Raw genomic sequence first — 18,822 nt, 5'->3', positions numbered from 1 at the left:
TGGCAAGGTGATATTTCAGCTAGAGGGAGAACAGGAAGAGCATGGGGATGGCAATGTGCAAAGTTCTTAATGTTTAATCCAAGCCTCTCCCAGCATGAATATGTTTGGTGATTACTTGCCTATAACATTAGGTTAAAATTTGTTCAATTGTGTTGGAGGCTTTCCTTGCCCTGGCCCAAACTTACCTTCCCAACCTTGTATGGAAGGATCCCAGCTCAAGTCTAAGGAGAATGCAATATGTCTGATATGTCTCGGCATGTCTGGCAACAGGGGACCCTGGAGCCTGGAGTCTGTTTGCATAAAGAATGAGAAGCCTCCAGAGAAAGCTCTTGGAGATTAAAGGAGGGGCCTGCCCTGTAAGCTTGACAGACAGGCCTATTCCAGTTTCTGGAGATGGGGGGTGGGGAGCCCTAGGACCCAGGCAGCCTGCTTGGGATCTGCTTGTGGGAATAACCCAGTGGGGAGACAGGCACCTCCCTGACTTTGCCAGAATCCAGAGCAGCTTGGCCTGGTGGGCTCCCATTGGAAGAGAAGTGGCTTCCCAGAGGCACCAAGAATGTTCGGCCCGTTCCAAACAAGCAAGAAGAGGCAGGAGCCAAAGAAACTGGAGTTACTCCGGGAGAGAGTGATGGCTCCCCATATTGGTCAGGATCTCAGTAGGAAGCATGTGGTCCTTTCAAAAGGGATGGCTGAAGGACATCTAAAGAATGGATCTTTATGGGATGTGGGCAGGGTTAAGGAAAACCAGTAAGAGACTCTAGGGCTAGTGTGGGGAAAGCCATTAGCACCAGAGGCCTGAAAGGGAAAGGGAAAGATGTGATTACTGGAACCAACTAATGGACCAGAGCTGGAGCTGTAGAGGGCCACCAGAAGGAGCTGTGGCCTCAGATGAAGATACACAGCCACTGACAAGCTGTGACCCAGGACGGAGGGAGCAGACTTCCAACCTGCTGCCAGTGCCCGGCATTGGCCACACCCAATCAGAAGCCAAAGGGCAGGGAAGTAGGGTTGAGGCAGGACATTGAGGTCAGCCTCCTGGACACAGAGCAGGGTACTGGAGAGCAAAGAGGAGAACTGGAAGGGACACAGAATGGCCAGCATGCCCCTTCATCCCATACCTATACCCACAGGCTGATAAGGCCCAAGGAAATTGGGGATTCACTAATTTCCCCTACTTTTCCCCTCACACACTCTCACAGGAGCAGGGCTGAATACCTGCGCACTCCCATTCAGAACACAGCACTCAGGCTCAGGCGCACACTTAGACTCTCCTTCAAATCCCAGCTCTGTCACTGTATCAGCAAGTTACCACCAATGGGGGGAGCAGGGAATGGAGCCAGGGAGTGGCTTAAAACAACGGACGTGTATTCTTTCACAGTTCCGGAAACTAGAAGTCTGAAATCAAAACACACAAAGCTACTATTAGCAACTTGGCACATGAATAGACAAACTGTTGAGTGAAACAGACCAAAAATGTAGAAAAGAAGAGCAACTACATACAGAAATTTAGTATATGACAAAGATAGCTTTTCGGTGAAGATAAGATGTATGTTTCTCTCTTTTTTTTAATGTTTATTTATTTGTTTTGAAGGAGAGAGAGCTCCTTTGCACAAGCAGGAGAGGGACAGGGAGAGGGAGAGAGAGAATCCCAAGCAGGGCTCACACTGTCAACTCAGAGCCCAACCAGGGGTTCGATTCCATGACCACAAGATCATGACTTGAGCTGAAATCTAGAGTCAAACGCTTAACCAGCTGAGCTACCCAGGCACCCCTAGGATGTATTTTTCAATAAAGGTCTTGGGACAATGGGGTAGCCTTCTGAGATAAAATAAAATATCCACACCTCACCTCATACAGCAAAATAAATTCCTGAAAAATCAAATATTTAAATATTAAAAATGAAATCATAAAAATATCATAACCATGGGAGAATTTTTTAAATATTGTGTTTGGAAGAAGCAGGCCTTTCTAAGAATGACACCAGATCAGAAGTCATTAAAAACTTGTTTAGGGGCATCTGGGTGGCTCAGTTGGTTAAGCGTCCAACTTTGGCTCAGGTCATGATCTCATGCTTTGTGAGTTGGAGTCCCATATTGGGCTCTGTGCTGACAGCTTAGAGCCTGGAGCCTGCTTCAGAATTGGTGTCTCCCTCTCTCTCTGCCCCTCCCCTGTTCACAGTCTGTTTCTCTCTCTCTCATAAATAAATAAACATTAAAAAAAAAAAAACTTGTTTAATACATTCAGTCACATAGGGATGCCTGGCCAGCTTAGTTGGTGGAGCATACAGCTCTTGAACTCAGGTTTGTGAGTTCAAGTCCCAAGTTGGATGTAGAGATTACTTAAAAAGAAAATCATATATATATACATATATATATATATATATATATATATATTCAGTTGCATAAATACAGAATTTTTTTCCATTGGAATGTAAACCCCATAAGCAGAGTCAATAGACAAATGAAAAGCTGAGAAAATTGATTTGCCAATCATCTCAAACCAAGAACTGATTTCCTTCATAGTTATTTTTTTTTTAATTTTTAAAAACATTTTATTTATTTTTGAGAGAGAGAGAGCAGAAACAGGGGAAGGGCAGAGAGGGGAAGGGGGTCAGATGATCAGAAGCAGGCTCTGCGCTCACAGCAGTAAGCCCAATGTGGGGCTTGAACCCACAAACCTTGGGATGATGACCTAAGCCGAAGTCAGACACTCAACCAACTGAGCCACCCAGGCACCCGTATTTTTTAAAATTTCTTTCTTAAGGTTTATTTATTTTTAGAGAAAGAGAGAGAGAGAGAGAGAGAACACACACACACACACACACACACGAGTGGGGGAGAAGCAGAGAGAGATATGAGACACAGAATCCAAGCAGGTTCCTGGCTCTGAGCTGTCAGCAGAGCCCCACGTGGGGCTCAAACTTACGAACCATGAGATCATGACCTGAGCTGAAGTTGTTTAACCAACTGAGCCACCCAGACGCCCCTGATTTCCTTCATATCCAAACAGCTCTTTTAAACCAATAAGAAAAAGATCGACTCAACTGAAAAATGGACAAAGATATAAACAATTCACAAAAGAAGAAATATAAATGGTTCTCAAATACATGAAAAGATGCTCCCTTTCATTTTTTTTTTTTAATGTTTTATTTAGAGAAAGAGAGAGAGAGAGCATGTAAGCAGGGAGGGGCATAGAAGGGGTAGAGGATCCTAAGCAGGCTCTGTGCTGACAGCAGAGAGCCCAATGTGGGGCTCAAACTCACAGACTGGGAGATCATGATGGAGCTGAAGTCTGCTGCTCAACTGACTGAGCCACCCAGGCGCCCCTCCCTTTCATTCTTAATAAGAGAAATGCAAATTAAAACTATAGCAAGATTTTTCACCTACAGAGTGGCAAGAATTAGCAATGTTTGCTAACACACTGTTGGCCATGCTTGGACCCTGCTGGCATATCCTCACAACCTCCAAGGACAGCAATTAGCAGTGTCCATTAAATTGTGATTGGATATGCTCTGGAGCCCAGCAATCACACTCTAAGAATCTGTTTTACAAATATATTCTCACATGCGCATAAAAAAATAGGAGCATGAGTACTCTTTGCAGCATCATTTGTCACGGCACATTAGAAATCATCTAAATGTGGATGTTCATTCATGCAGTGGAATGTTATCATTCAAAAGAAGTAGGGGATAGAATTGTCCTAATATGGAACTAGGTCCAAGACATATAAAAGGGAACTTTATAAAGCCTAGTGCAAGAGAGGGAGGGCTGGGGTGAACCATCCAGTTGCTGATTGCCCCTGCGCACCAGCCAGCACCCACCAGAGGCACATGTGCTGTGTGTCTAAGGGAGCTGAGGCCGGAGGGGGCGCTCCAGAGCACAGACCCCTGTCGTATATTCAGACGGTCTTAGGTTTTTGTGAAATGTGCAAAAGATATTTTAACCCCAGTGTGTAAGACTACTGTGTCTTTTCCTTCAGACTTCCCTCTGTCACCCTTCCGCTTGTGGCAGGTGACATTGGTGACGTTGTGGCAGGTGACTGCCTAAGGGCAGTTTTGGGGTCTAGCAAAAGGGAAGGTGGGTTGGAGATACATTAATTGTGATAGATTTATGTGGCTTGCGGTAACTTCCACACCGAATTGAGTTATTGTTTGCTATCCCTGTGCCGAAAGGGCTTTCAAAAATTTTCCTTTTACCTCACCTGGGATGGCCACACAAAGCTATAAGTCATACAGACTGTACATTAAGCAGTTAATGATTTATTTAATACCGTGCTATTTTTCTGGGTTTTGGAGTGTTTGTGGTTATTTGTCAGCTTTTTAAAATGTGTAGTTTAGTTTGAGTTTTCTATGTTTTGTATCAAAAATTAAAAATAAATGCAAAATATCTTGGTAGCCTCAGTCTTTAGTTTTTTTTAATGTTTATTTATTCATTTTGAGAGAGAGAGAGGGCTCAAGCAGGGGGAGGGACAGAGAGGGAGGGAGACACAGAATCCTAAGCAGGCTCCACGCAGTCATCGTGGGGCCCAACTCAGGGCTCTTATCTCACAAACTATGAGATCATGACCTGAGCTAAAATCAAGAGTTGGATGCTTAACTGATTGAGCCACCCAGGCGCCCTTACATATGCCTTTTAAATCCCTACGGAGACCAACACTTCTCCCTCAGTTCTATATTCCTTGTAAAAACAATGTTTGCTAGATGATGGATTAGTAGTGTAAACTGCATACTTAGGATGGAATTTTGGGTGGCTAAGGAACAGTTAAACCAACAAGAATTTTGGTGATAGTGTGTTATATCTTGGGAGAGCAAGAGAAGGTCCCTGACCAACCACAACCTCAAAGAAATCATGGGGAGTCTTGACGGAGGCAGGAAACAGAGTGGAGCCAGGGCCACCCAAAGCCGGGAGACCCCAAAACTAGGCAAGGTTATGGTCAGCTGCCAATGGGGTGCTAAGTTAGGAGGAGTTGGGATTTTCAGGATGGTGAAAATAATACAAAAACAATCCAACATGGAATAGAAACTTAACTTTCTTTGCCTTAGAAAAACCTTTTATGCTCTATAGCATCACTCATGCTAGAGGTCATAAAGCATGCCAACACCTGGTTGAATCTAAGTACCACGGCTTTGTCACCACAGCCAGGGTGTGGGGCTGGTCAGACACCCACGCAGGCAAAGGCATTGGCAGCTTTCTTCCTCTGCCCTTTGCCACCAGGGGGACAAAGAATGAAGAAGACCTCTCTCTGAGGCCGAGCAACATCCTAAAAGGACTTAAAGAATGGAGGGGAAAGGGCTCAATGGGGGGCTCAGAACAAGTTCTGTGTCTCATCTCTACATACACCAGCCTGTATACCCCTTCCCCTCCCCACCCCTTCAGAGGAGCAAGGAAGTCTGGTCATTTATTCAACAATCCTAAGTGAGTGGTCTCCTTCTGCAGGCTCCCCTCCGCACACTGCCATTTGCAACATAAACTCCTGGAGTGTTAGAATCAGAAGAGGTTTCAGGCACTGCTTGGACCAGTCCAACTCCTGCATTTTACTACTTACAAAGTGACCAATATCCAGGGCGCCTAGGTGGCTCGGTCGGTTAAGTGTCCGACTTCAGCTCAGGTCATGATCTCACCATTCGTGAGTTCGAGCTCCGTGTTGGGCTCTGTGCTGACAGCTTGGAGCCTGGATCCTGCCTTGGATTCTGTGTCTCCCTCTCTCTCTGCCCCTGCCCCGCTCACACTCTGTCTCTCTCAAAAATAAATAAATATTAAAAAAGAAGGAGGAGGAGGAGGAGGAGAAGAAAAAGAAGAGGAGGAAAAAGAAGAAAAAGTGAATGACATCCAAAAGGGAGCATGAATCCCAAGGCCTTTGATTAAAAGTCTGAAGTTCAATCTCTGGACTGTCTGGCTGCCTCATTCAAAGGGAGCCCTGGATATTTACTTTTTTTTTTTAAGTTTGTTTATTTTGACAGAGAGAAAGAGAGTGCGAACATGAGCTAGGGAGGGGCAGAGAGAGAGGAAGACACAGAATCCAAGGCAGGCTCCCGGCTCTGTGCTGACAGTTCAGAGCCTGACACAGGGCTCGAACTCACGAACTGTGAGATCATGACCTGGGCTTAACTGACTGAGCCACCCAGATGCCCCAAACCACAGTTTTTTTTTTTTTTTTTTTGCTCTTTTTTTTTTTAAGTAGGCTTCATGACCAGCAGGAAGACCAACACAGGGACTGAACTCTCACAACTCTGATATCAAGACCTGAGCTGAGATCAAGAGTCAGACACTTAATCAATTGAGTCACCCAGGCACCTCACCTGGATGTTTATTTTTTATCTGATTTCACCCATGTGATAGGGAATTGGCTGTAGTATGGTGGGAAAGGTCACTGGACCTAGAGGTGGGTCCCCCCAAGGATAAACCCCATGTTGTCCCTGGGAGGCTGTGACTGTAGACATTACGTAAGCCCTCTGTGCCTCAGTTTCCTCATCTATGAAATAGGGATAATAATAGGAACAACTTGCCAGGACTGTTGGGAGAAGATTAAATGAGATGAGCTATGTGAAGGGCTTGCTTGACGAGGTGCTCAGAACAGAGTGAGCACCCCTGTTATCTATTTCTGTCGCTACTATCCTCAGTGAACATCTCTGAGCCTTGGTTTGGGATTGCAGCAAACTTGGAGTTAAAACACATAAAGCACTTCCCTAATAAGCATCACAAAATTGCAGCTCTTATTATTCACTGGACAAGGAGGCATGAAGAGCTATAAATACAAACATGGAATCTGCTCTTCAGGACCTTACAATCTGGCAGGGGAAACAGGGAAAGCACCCTAAAAATACAGTTAACAAGGCAAATCTATGATTACTAAGGGCCAAATGACTGACGATTCTGAGAAGTAGGAGCCAATTGGTGAACAGTGGTCTGAGAAAATGCACAAGAGGGGCACCTGGGTGTCTCAGTTGGTTAGTGTCTCACTTCAGCTCAGGTCATGATCTCACAGTCCATGGGTTTGAGCCCGGCGTCCAGCTATGTGCTGACAGCTTGGAGCCTAGAGCCTGCTTCCGATTCTGTGTCTCCCTCTTTCTCTGCCCCTCCCCTGCTCACACTCTGTCTCTCTCTCTCTCTCTCTCAAAAATAAACATTAAAAAAATAAAATATAAATAAATAAATGTACAAGAGAATCAGATGTGAAGTTCACAAAGGAACAGGGGCCCTGTTTTTCTAAGCTTTTTCCTCCTCCCTCCTGCCCACCCCACCTTCCACTTTGTTACTGCTGCCCCCTGGTGTCAGTCGCCTTCCCAGAAATCCTGCGCGGCAATCTGGACACTGTTCACCTCTGGGGCAGTCTGGAAGAGGAGGCAGACACCCACCCAGGGCACAGCCGGAAAGGACTTGAAGATAAGCCGGGTCCCACTGGGAAGAAAGGAGGTCTCTTCTTCAGATTCTCCAGCCTGGACCAGGACACAAACAGCAACTGCGGAGGTGGAGGCAAGGGAAAAAACAAGGATTACTGTCCAGTGGACAGTGGAATGCCTGTGACACATTTGAATGGATTCAGGGTCTGAGCATTGCACGTACGTGGGCTGCATCTCCACAAGTTACAGAATCACAAAACTTTAAAACGCACTGCCCCTCCCTGCCCTTGCTGGCACCAATATGTAAATATGCATGTGTTTTTCCTCAAAACGAAACCTGACATCTCAACCCCTTTCAAGATTTGTGATTAGGTCTTTCGTACAATGTTGCACAGTTTAGGTTAGACTAAGGTTATGGGCCTTGGGAAAGAATATCACAAAGGTAATGTGTGCTTCTCAATGTATCACATCAGGGGCCTCAGATATCAACATAAATTATTGCCCATGATGTTAACCTTGATTGCTCGGTTACAGTGGTGTTTGCTTGGTTTCTCTACCGTTAAGTGGCTATTTTTCCCTTTCCATACTCTATTTGTTAGAACAAGTTGCTAAGTCCAGAATACAAGCTGGGGCCCCTGAGTGGCTTAGCCGGTTAAGCGTCTGACTCTTGATTTTGGCTCAAGTCATGATCTCACAGTTCATGGGATCAAGCCCCATGTCTGGCTCTACGCTGACAGTGCAGAGCTTACTTGGGATTCTCTCTCTCTCCCTCTCTCTCTGTCCCTTCCCCGTTCCCACCCTCTCATTCTCTCAAAATAAATAAACATTTTTTTAATTCCTCTCAGCTCAGAGGAATTAAATCAGCTCTATTTCCTAGAGCAAGGGGTATCAAAGAATTTGGGACTGTATTTTTCTTAATGTTTATTTACTTATTTTTGAGAGAGACAGAGAGAGAGCGCGCATGGGAACACAAGTGGGGGAGGGGCAGAGAGAGAATGGGAGACACAGAATCCAAAGTAGGCTCTGAGCTGTCAACACAGAACCCAACACGGGGCTAGAACTCACAAACTGTGAGATTGTGACCTGAGCCGAAGTTGGAAGCTTAACCAACTGAGTCACCCAGGCACCCCAGGACTGTATTTTAAAACTCTCACAGTAATTAGTACATTTTGGAACAGATACTTTGAGGCCTGCAAATATCTTGTCCTTCCTTGAAGTTTTACCTGTTGATTTTAGCATTCATCAATGGATCTTGCCTGTAGCAATTATTACTGTGATGGTCTAATGGTGATTTTCTATTACAACTTAGTCCATCTACATTTACTTTTTTAAAGACTTTTTTATTTATTTTAAATGTTTCTTTATTTTGAGAGAGAGAGAGCATGGGTGCAGGAGTGGGAGAAAGAGAGATCCCAAGCAGACTCTGGCCGTCAGCACAGAACCCGATCCCATGAACTGCAAGATCATGACCTGAGCCGAAATCAAGAGTCAGACACCCAACCGACTGAGCCACCAGGTGCCCCTAGTAAACTCTCCACCCAACATGGGGCTTGAACTTACAACCCCGTGATCAGGAGTTGCATGCTCTACCCACTGAGCCAGTCAGGCACCCCTCCTTATACATTTATTAATTGAAATTCTCTTTAAATTTTTTTTTCAACGTTTATTTATTTTTGGGACAGAGAGAGACAGAGCATGAACGGGGGAGGGGCAGAGAGAGAGGGAGACACAGAATCTGAAACAGGCTCCAGGCTCTGAGCCATCAGCCCAGAGCCTGACGCGGGGCTCGAACTCACGGACCGCGAGATCGTGACCTGGCTGAAGTCGGACGCTTAACCGACTGCACCACCCAGGCGCCCCCCTGAAATTCTCTTTAAAGGAAACTTGTCCCTTCTCCTCCAGTGAGTTACTTATTCAACCATTACAGAGGTGTGTGTGTGTGTGTGTGTGTGTGTGTGTGTGTGTGTGTTGTTGTTGTTGTGTTTTGTTGTGTTTTGTTGTGTTGTGTTTTGTTTTGTTTTTGAGAGAGAGAGGAAGAGAGAGAGAATTTCAAGCGGGCTTCATGCTCAGCATAGAGCTTGATGCTGGGCTCAGTCTCACAACTGTAAGATCATGACCTGAGCCAAAATCAGGAGTTGGATGCTTAACTGTCTGAGCCACCCAGGTGCTCCTATTTTATTCCTTGTGTTATAATCTAATATTCTTATTTATTAATTTGCTCAAATTGTTTCAACTTTGGCCATTAAGACATTTTTTAATGGTTTTTTAAACATTTATTCATTTTTGAGAATGAGAGACAGAGCATGAGTGGGGGAGGGGCAGAGAGAGATTGGAAGACGAACGTGAAGCAGGCTCCAGGCTCTGACCTGTTAGCACAGAGCCCAACAAAGGCTCGAACTCATGAACTGCGAGATCATGACCTGAAGTCAGACACAACTGACTGAGTCACCCAGGCACCCTGGCCATTGAGACATTTTTGATTTGGCTCCTGCATCCTTTTGATATCCCCTCCTTATTTTTTTTATTTTTATTTTTTTGCCCTAACTTTCTACAAATGCAATTTGCTCCAGGATTATCTTGCGTTATGCCTTCCCCAACCCTAGAATTTGTCATTTTTCCAAGGAACCCTGGTTCCTTTTATTGAAGAATGGTATTTAGAAACCTAACATCTGGTTGTTAGGTGTGCTCATTGCTAATGTGGTGCCCCCTTCTTTCGGGATTCTTAGCAGGCAAAACTAGCAAATACATGTATGTGTATTAGCTCACATATACACACTTTATATTTATCTCTGTATTTTTTGTATGTCTATACACATACATACATATGTATATTATACAGATATCTGTAGCTTATGGCTCTATATAGAATGATGTCTACATATATAGATCTATTACATATATTCTATAATACCATGTAAATATGTATAGAAAACAAGCATGAGTTCATACTGGTACCCCCAATTCAAATCCAGCACTACAGTGTTTATTCTGTTTAGCTTTTCTCCCCACTTTCTCTGACAATAAGAAACTTCTATCCCATAGCTACAATTCATCTAACTTATGTTCCATTTACTTATTTGTTCAAAACTAATATATATGTTAAATAGTTTCAGAATTGTTAAACTGTAACAAATTTTCCAACTATAATATTGATCTATTGTTTCTTTTTTTTTTTAACCTATGGTTCCTTTTGTCTATAGCCTTATAGCATCCAGTCAAAACATTGTTTTCCAAATTTACTTATTTTAGCTTTCCCCCCACCCCCACCCCCACCCGCACTACCTTTTTCATATATATTTGTAATACAGTTAAATTCATATGTTACATATGGGTTTTTTTATTTGTATACAATTAAGTTTGGTCTTTGTAGAGTCCTATGGATTTTGACAATGGCATAGTCATATATTGACCACCATACCATACAGAACGGTTCCACCACGCTAAAAATTCCTGTGTGCTGCCCCTTTATAGTCAACCACTCCTTGTTCTCCAATTATTTCCCCTGGCAACCACTGATCTGTTTTCTGTCCCTATCATTTTGCCTTTTCCAGAATGTCAAACCGAGGTCAGGAGCCCTAGTTTCCATGGTGTTATGAGTTTCCCCCTACCTTGGCATTAACTATTCTGTATTCACACTTCTCACTCTTCTGTGTCCCTGTGAAGCAATATTTCCCAAATTTCTCAAGCAGATGTTGAGTGAGGTGTCACTAGAATGTGAGCTCCATGAGGATAGGGATGTGTCTGTTGTGTTTGAGGTTGTATTTTTTGGTGTTTAGAGCAGTGTCTGGCATATAGCAGGCACCAGTAAATATCTGCTGAATGAATGAATAAATGAATATTCATATTTGTGGTACCAGCCTCCCAGATGGCCCATATGACCCTCACCTCCTGCTCTTCCCACGGTAAATCAAGGCTGGTTTGTGTAACCAATAGAGTATGATGGAGATGACAGTGTGAGACTTCCAAAGCTAGGTTATAAAGTTTCCACCTTGGCTTCTTGGGTTGCTGATGCTGGGGAAAGCCAGCTGCCATGTCATGAGAACACTCAAGCAGCCCAGTGGGGAGGCCCATGAAATGTGGAACTGAGACCTTCCACTAGTTCCAACAAAGCCTTCACATGACTGCAGCTTCAGGAAAAACTCCAAGCCAAAACTGCTCAGGCAAGCCACTCCCAAATCTCTGACCCTTGGAAACTGTGAAAGATAACTTTTTATTTGTTAAGCCACAAAGTTTTGGAATAATATGTTACACAGGAACAGATAACTAATATAGTATTGTCCTAAATAAAAGAGCTTCATGATCAGGGTGCCTGGGTGGCTCAGTTGGTTGAGCGTCCAACTTCAGCTCAAGTCATGATCTCACAGTTTGTGAGTTAGAGCCCCGTGTCAGGCTCTGAGGCTGGGAACCTGGAGTCTGCTTTGGATTCCGTGTCTCCCGCTCTATGTCCCTCCCCCACTCTCACTGTGTGTGTCTCTCTCTCAAAAATAAATAAATATTTCAGGGGCGCCTGGGTGGCGCAGTCGGTTGAGCGTCCGACTTCGGCCAGGTCACGATCTCGCGGTCCGTGAGTTCGAGCCCCGCGTCGGGCTCTGGGCGGATGGCTCAGAGCCTGGAGCCTGTTTCCGATTCTGTGTCTCCCTCTGTCTCTGCCCCTCCCCCGTTCATGCTCTGTCTCTCTCTGTCCCAAAAATAAATAAAAACGTTGAAAAAAAAATATTTAAAAAAATAAAAATAAAAAATAAATAAATATTTTTAAAAAAAGATCTTCATAAAAAAAAAAGATCTTCATGATCAACTGCATTTAGGAAACATTGGATTATACAGTTAAAGGAATTCATATACAGGAGGAATCTTCAGAGCTTTTAATATGCTAAAAGCTCATTGAGAATTTCCATTCTCATTTAGTTGGTTACTCTTTGTTCATTTTGTTAACCCTTTCCAGTTTGGAAGCGTAGTTGTAAGTAAATCCGCATAATCTCTCAGCATCCCAAGTAAAATGGAGATTGTCCAAGAACAGCAGGAAAAGGAGAATCTCCTGAGGATTGAGGGAGTTGGCCTTAAAATGCCTGCTCTTCACTACGTCAAGAAACTACTTCAAAATCACCTTTCCTTTGGGACTCCCACACTTCATGGCTGCATCCACCAAGCTGGCATCAAAGGACACTGCTCTCCCTTGCACTGCTGGGGCCCAAAGTGGACATTTTTGCTTAACTTGCCATAACACAACTGAGATCAGAATGATTGACAAAACTTTACATGAAATTCAGTGTAGTAGATTGGACTGGGTCACCAAAAAAGATATGCTGTCCTAACCTCTGGCACTTTGAATGTGATCTTATTTGGAAATAGGGTCTTTGCAGATATGGTCATACTGGATTAGGGTGGGACCTAAATTCAATGCCTGGTATCTTTATAAGAGAAATTTGGACACAGAGACACAGAGGAGACACGGGGAAGAATTCCATGTAATGATAGAGATAGAGACTGGAATGATGTTTCTACAAGTTAAGGAACACCAAAGATTGCCAGCAACCATGAGAAACTAGGAGAAAGGACTAGAATAGATTCTCCCTCAGAGCTTCCAGAAGGAACCAACTCTGCTAACAACTTGATTTCAGACCCTTGGCCTCTTGAATTATGAGAGAAGTTTCTATTGTTTTAAGCCACCTAGTTAGTGGTGCTTTGTTATGACAACCCCTAGGAAACTAATATATTAAAAAAGACCTAAAAGGAGGGGCACCTGACTGGCTCAGTAGGAAGAGTGTGTGACTCTTGACCTCAGGGTCGTGAGTTCGAGCCCAATGTTGGGTGTAGAGATTTACTTAAATAAACAAATACATCTTTAAAAAGAAAGATGGGGCGCCTGGGTGGCTCAGCTAGTTAAGCGTCCGACTTCGGCTCAGGTCACGATCTCACTGTCCGTGGGTTCGAGCCCCGCATCGGGCTCTGTGCTGACTGCTCAGAGCCTGGAGCCTGTTTCAGATTCTGTGTCTCCCTCTCTCTCTGACCCTCCCCCGTTCATGCTCTGTCTCTCTCTGTCTCAAAAATAAATAAATGTTAAAAAAATTTTTTTAAATAAATAAATAAATAAATAAATAAATAAATAAATAAAAAGAAAGAGAAGGAAGGAAGGAAGGGACTCCTGGATGGTTAAGTCAGTTAAGCATCCGACTTCAGCTTTGGTCATGATCTTCTGGTTTGTGAGTTGGAGCCCCGTGTAGGGCTCTGTGCTGACAGCTCAGAGCCTGGAGGCTGCTTCGGATTCTGTGTCTCCCTCTCTCTCTCTGCCCCTCCCCCACTCGCACTCTGTCTCTCTCAAAAATAAATATTTTTAAAAAAATATATATTTTTTTTGTTAGAAGAAAGAAAGCAAAATAAACTTGAGAAAAGGTGAGGGGGCCAAAAGGAATTACTTAGGAAGATAAAACGTAGTACTACCTACCACAGAGCTTCCACCTCGCCCAACCTTGGCCCCTGACTTCCTGCCCTGCCAGGATCCTGCCTCACTGTGGTAGAGATGACTGGGACACACTCTGCTCTAACTAGGTCTCTCAGAGTTGAGGTCTAAGAGAGAAAAGCATAAAGAGATGCTCCTTCTCACTCTACCCAAGGCCTGAGTGACAAATCCACATTTCCTGACCCAGGGTGCAATCACTGAATATCCATTCCTTTCAGGGAATGTCTTGTTCCCCCGCCTAAAAGGGACGGATTCAATAGATGCTCTCAAAATATAGTTGTCCATCATTACTCTAAGACATATGCAAACAGTGGGAGAGGACAGGTTCAGTGACCTTTCTGAAAGATCCCATAGCCCCCAGTACTTCTCCACCATTACACTTTGTTCTGCAACTGCTTATCATAAACTTTGAGTTCTGTGAGAGAAGGAACTGTGTTTGTCTCACTCATTGTTCTATCCCCACGAGCTATCACAGAGGCTGCTACAGAGAAGGACGTCAATAAACATGTACAGATGAGGCAGCTAGAGCCCAGTTAGGCCAGGGACGTGCTAGAGATTACACGGAGAGTTGATGGCTGAGTTAGGACCCCAGGCCAGGACCTTTTCTATTCCCTGACCCCCCACCCTAGCTGAGCCTGTTCAGCTAAGCTAAGCAGTAGATAGAGCCCAGACTTCTCTTGCCTCAATTACTGCAAAACCCGTTCTGGTCTCCCTGCCACTATTTTTCTAAACAGTTTCTTTCTTTTTTTTTTTTTTTTAATTTTTTTTAACGTTTTATTTATTTTTGAGACAGAGAGAGACAGAGCATGAACAGGGGAGGGTCAGCGAGAGGGAGACACAGAATCTGAAACAGGCTCCAGGCTCTGAGCTGTCAGCACAGAGCCCGACGCGGGGCTCGAACTCACAGACTGCGAGATCATGACCTGAGCTGAAGTTGGCCGCTTAACCGACTGAGCCACCCAGGCGCCCCTCTAAACAGTTTCTAAATCCTAAATCACATGTGCTCACATACCTACACTCATGCCTGTAGACCCTCTGACCAAATGAGTAAAAGACTGCCTATTATCCACGTTCCTTCGCATGACCTATTAAAGCATCGAAAGTCTGATTCCTTCCCGCCAGTGTGGTCTTGACCTCATATGTTTTAACTCTCAGGCATGACCCCCTCTCGCATGCCTATCTTGTTTATCCAGAAAACTCCCACTTCTCCTTGAAGACCTAGCTCAAAATCACCCACCTCTGTAAAATGTTCTTTGACCCTCCCTCTCAAGCTCTGGTCCCTGTGTTTCCATAGCAACGTACCATTTCTGCCTCTTGGACAGCTCAGATAAAATCACCTCACCCCCGTCTCCAGGCAGGAAAGTGTCCGCTTCTAGTGCCTGGATTGTCTGCTCCTCCACAGCAAGGCCCCGGTGTGATTCCCGTATCCTATGTGCCTAGCACAGAACTCAGCACAGAGCAGGGGCCCTGGAGGACTTTGTGGACCATTGGCTAAGTGAGCAACCAGACACTGAGGCCACTAAAACCAGCTCCCAAAAAAAGCAGCCAAACCCCTTTGCACTTCCTACATCTGGAACTTCCAGGAAGTGCCCTGCGTTACAGGTTTTTGTGGGGTTTTTTTGTTTTTTTTTTTTTTTTTTGCAACCTTCAAGACAACTGAGATTATCTACACAGCAAGATGGAGCCAGGTATAGAGAGAGATGAGTTGCAATGTCATGAATGTGTGTGCCCTTCCCCTCCCCTTAAGAACACTTTTCCAGGTGAGGCTCCACCCAGGACAGCCCAGGCAAGATCTGGGAGAAGGGAGCTATTTTAGAGTCTGGAGTGGGAAGGAGTGACACTTAATTGACAAATGACTCTAGATCTCAAGCATTCTTGTGCTGAATAATCACCTAGGGCACTCCTTAAAATGCAGATACTAGGCCCTGGCCCCAAAGAATATAATTGAGTAGGTCAAGGGTTGCCTAGGAATCTACATTAAAAACCAAAACAGGGGGGGGCGCCTGGGTGGCGCAGTCGGTTAAGCGTCCGACTTCAGCCAGGTCACCATCTCGCGGTCCATGAGTTCGAGCCCCGCGTCAGGCTCTGGGCTGATGGCTCAGAGCCTGGAGCCTGTTTCAGATTCTGTGTCTCCCTCTCTCTCTGCCCCTCCCCCGTTCATGCTCTGTCTCTCTCTGTCCCAAAAATAAATAAACGTTGAAAAAAAAAAAATTAAAAAAAAAAACAAAAAAAAAAAACAGGGGGACCTGGCTGGCTAAGTCAGAGCTTGCAACTGTATCTCAGGGTTGTGGGTTTGAAGCCCACATTGGATGTAGAGATTACTTAAAAATAAAACCTTTAAACAAAACAAAACAAAAAAACTCTCCCCAGTGATTCAAATACAAGAAATCCTCAGACCACACTTGGAGAAACCCTGGCCAAGAAAGTCTTTTCTGACACCAGCTGAAGATCTGGCCTCCTCTCTCTCTCTCTCTCTCTCTCTCTCTCTCTCAACCCCAGCCTCAGGGACCTAGATGTCTGTAGGGATCCTGGGAAGAGACAGTGACCCTGGGAGGCTGACTCACAACAGGATTCCAGTAGGAAGAGGGGTTAGGCGTACAAAGAATGGGCCCAAAAGGCGGAACAGACCCTGGCAGAGCAAGTCACAGGGAGGCAGATGTCAGCTCAACCCCAGGAAGACCTTCATGGCAGATCGATTGTATCACCCCAGGCTTAAGGCCCACCATCTAGTAGGAAAGCTCCCACCATCCTCGAATAACTAAATTCCCCGGCACAGCTACAAGGGCCCTCAGAACTTAGCCACTTCTGCCTTCTCCAAACCCTCCTCACAGCCCCCTACTTCCAGAATTTAACCTGTACCCCATCCCCACCAAACAGAATCTCTCCTGCTCCTCCAAGAATGCCAAGCCTCCCATCTGTTAGCCTTCCTTGTTTGCCTCTCTCCAGGGTCTCTCTCCCATGCTGGTAGCTCTGCCTAACCTGCCCTTCCCCTTATCAGCCTGGGCAATTCTGTCACCCTGAAGTCAGTTCCCTCTCACCCCCACAACTGGATGACATGCCCCTGATCTCTGCTCCTTCTACACCCCATATTAAAACTACTCACCGCCCTCCCCCACAACAAGATCCAACATACTGTCTGTATAAGAAATATTTACAGAGTTGAACTGTTTGAATTTTTATAGTGAGCTCTTTCCTTACTGTTGCCCTGAGGCTAAGAAGTCCTCCAGGACCCACTGGCTGGCAGTTATAGCTGCTCAAGAAATGTGTGGCAATGAATGAATAGCAGTGCCCTGACAGAAAATGAAATGGTCTGCCTTGGGAGGCAGTGAGTGCCCGCCATCTGCAGCTTTCCATTCACAGAGGCTGACCTACCCCTTGTCAGAGATCTTGGGGATGGAGCCAAAGAATGCTCCCTGTGACTCATGTGCCCCAGGGTCCCTCCTGACATTGAGATTACAGGGCAATGACTCTGGCCCCTGCTGGAGGATACTTTTTTTTTTTTTTTTAAGATTTTATTTTTAAGTAATCTCTACACCCAATGTGGAGCTCAAAGTTACAACCCCAAGATCAAGAGTTACAAGCTCTACCAACTGAGCTAGCCAGGCACCCTGAGGGTATCTTTAAAAGAGCAGCCAAAGCCCAGTGATCTGATCACTTGAGGTCAGTTTGGTTCACAAAAATTTGAATTCAGGAAGACAAAGGAAATTCATTGCAGAGCAGCAACCAGATGGAGAGGGGTGGGTGGGGGAAGGTATTATCCCCGTTTCCTGGGCCTCCAATCTAGAGCCAGCTTCTGTCACACCTGCCCCGGAACACACAGGTACTTGCCAGGCACTTGTACTTGTCTGGACCCACTGGGCATAGAGAGGCCCCACCAGCCTTAGGTGAGGCAAGTTTCCCAAGTACGAATTCCCTGAATATCTTTTGAGTATGGCCGCCTGCAGCCAGGCCTCTCCAACTCAGCTTGGTGGTACCCAGTGCCTACTGTGTACCAGGCGCCAGGTGAGCAGGGCAGATAAGGTCTGACTTTCCCCAGCCCAGTGGAGACTTGGTCCCTCCCATGGCCTGTTAACTGGGGCAAACCAGGTTTCCAACCCCGGCCTGTCAGTGGGGACATGTGGGTGTACCTGCAGGATAGACCAGGAGATCATACAATGCCCTGAACCCGGGCAAGTGGTGACCAGAGCTGTGGGGAGCTGCTTGGTTTCCTATAGTCTACCTCTGAAGCACAGATGTTTCCAGAACGTCTTCACAGTCCTCAAAGGTGGGAGAATCCGGTGTGGATGGTTTCCTATAGTCTACCTCTGAAGCACAGATGTTTCCAGAACGTCTTCACAGTCCTCAAAGGTGGGAGAATCCGGTGTGGATGGGTCCATGCCAGCCCTCCCTCACCCCTAACCATACTCGAGGGAGATAAGCCTCAGGCCGAGCCCAAAGGTATCTGAGGGTGGGTTGGGGAGGGTGGGCTGGGCAGGAGGCCAGGAGTGTGGCTGGCATTCAACCTGTTAGTTGATTAGCTGTGTGACCTTGGACAAGCCCTTTTCCCTCTCTGAGCCTGGGATTTCTCCTTTATAAATGGGGAAAAGGGATCAGACTGGTTTTCGTGACCTTGGCTATGAATCCGAATCATCTGAGTGGCGGTAAGAGAAAGAAACTTGAAAATACAGATTCCTAGGCCCCATCCCAAAGCTCCTAAAGGAATCTGAATCCCCAGGGAGGAGGGGCCTACTCAAGCCCCCAACCTCACTCCAGCTGGGGAGCCTCTGGAGTCCCTTCAAACCCTCCCCAGCACCCCTCCACTGAGAAACTCTTTGGGATACAGGGCTAGAGTAAGCTGCCCCATCTCTCTGTCCAAAGACTTCTGGAGCCTGAAGCACTAGTCAGTGAGCAGTTTATTATCCATCAAGCTGTCCCCAGTCTCCCAGCACCGTGGCCTGTACACAACTAGACACAGCCTTCACTCCAGTCTTTTCTCACACCCAGCCTTGGTCCCCACTCCCATCTTAGCCCCTCCAAGGCAGCACCA

Source organism: Lynx rufus, unplaced genomic scaffold (assembly GCF_022079265.1).
Source record: "Lynx rufus isolate CCGP_SWC_20201006 ecotype Redwood Valley unplaced genomic scaffold, mLynRuf1.p SCAF_13, whole genome shotgun sequence".
NCBI classification, from domain to species: domain Eukaryota; kingdom Metazoa; phylum Chordata; class Mammalia; order Carnivora; family Felidae; genus Lynx; species Lynx rufus.
Note: the sequence above shows the minus strand (reverse complement) of the source record.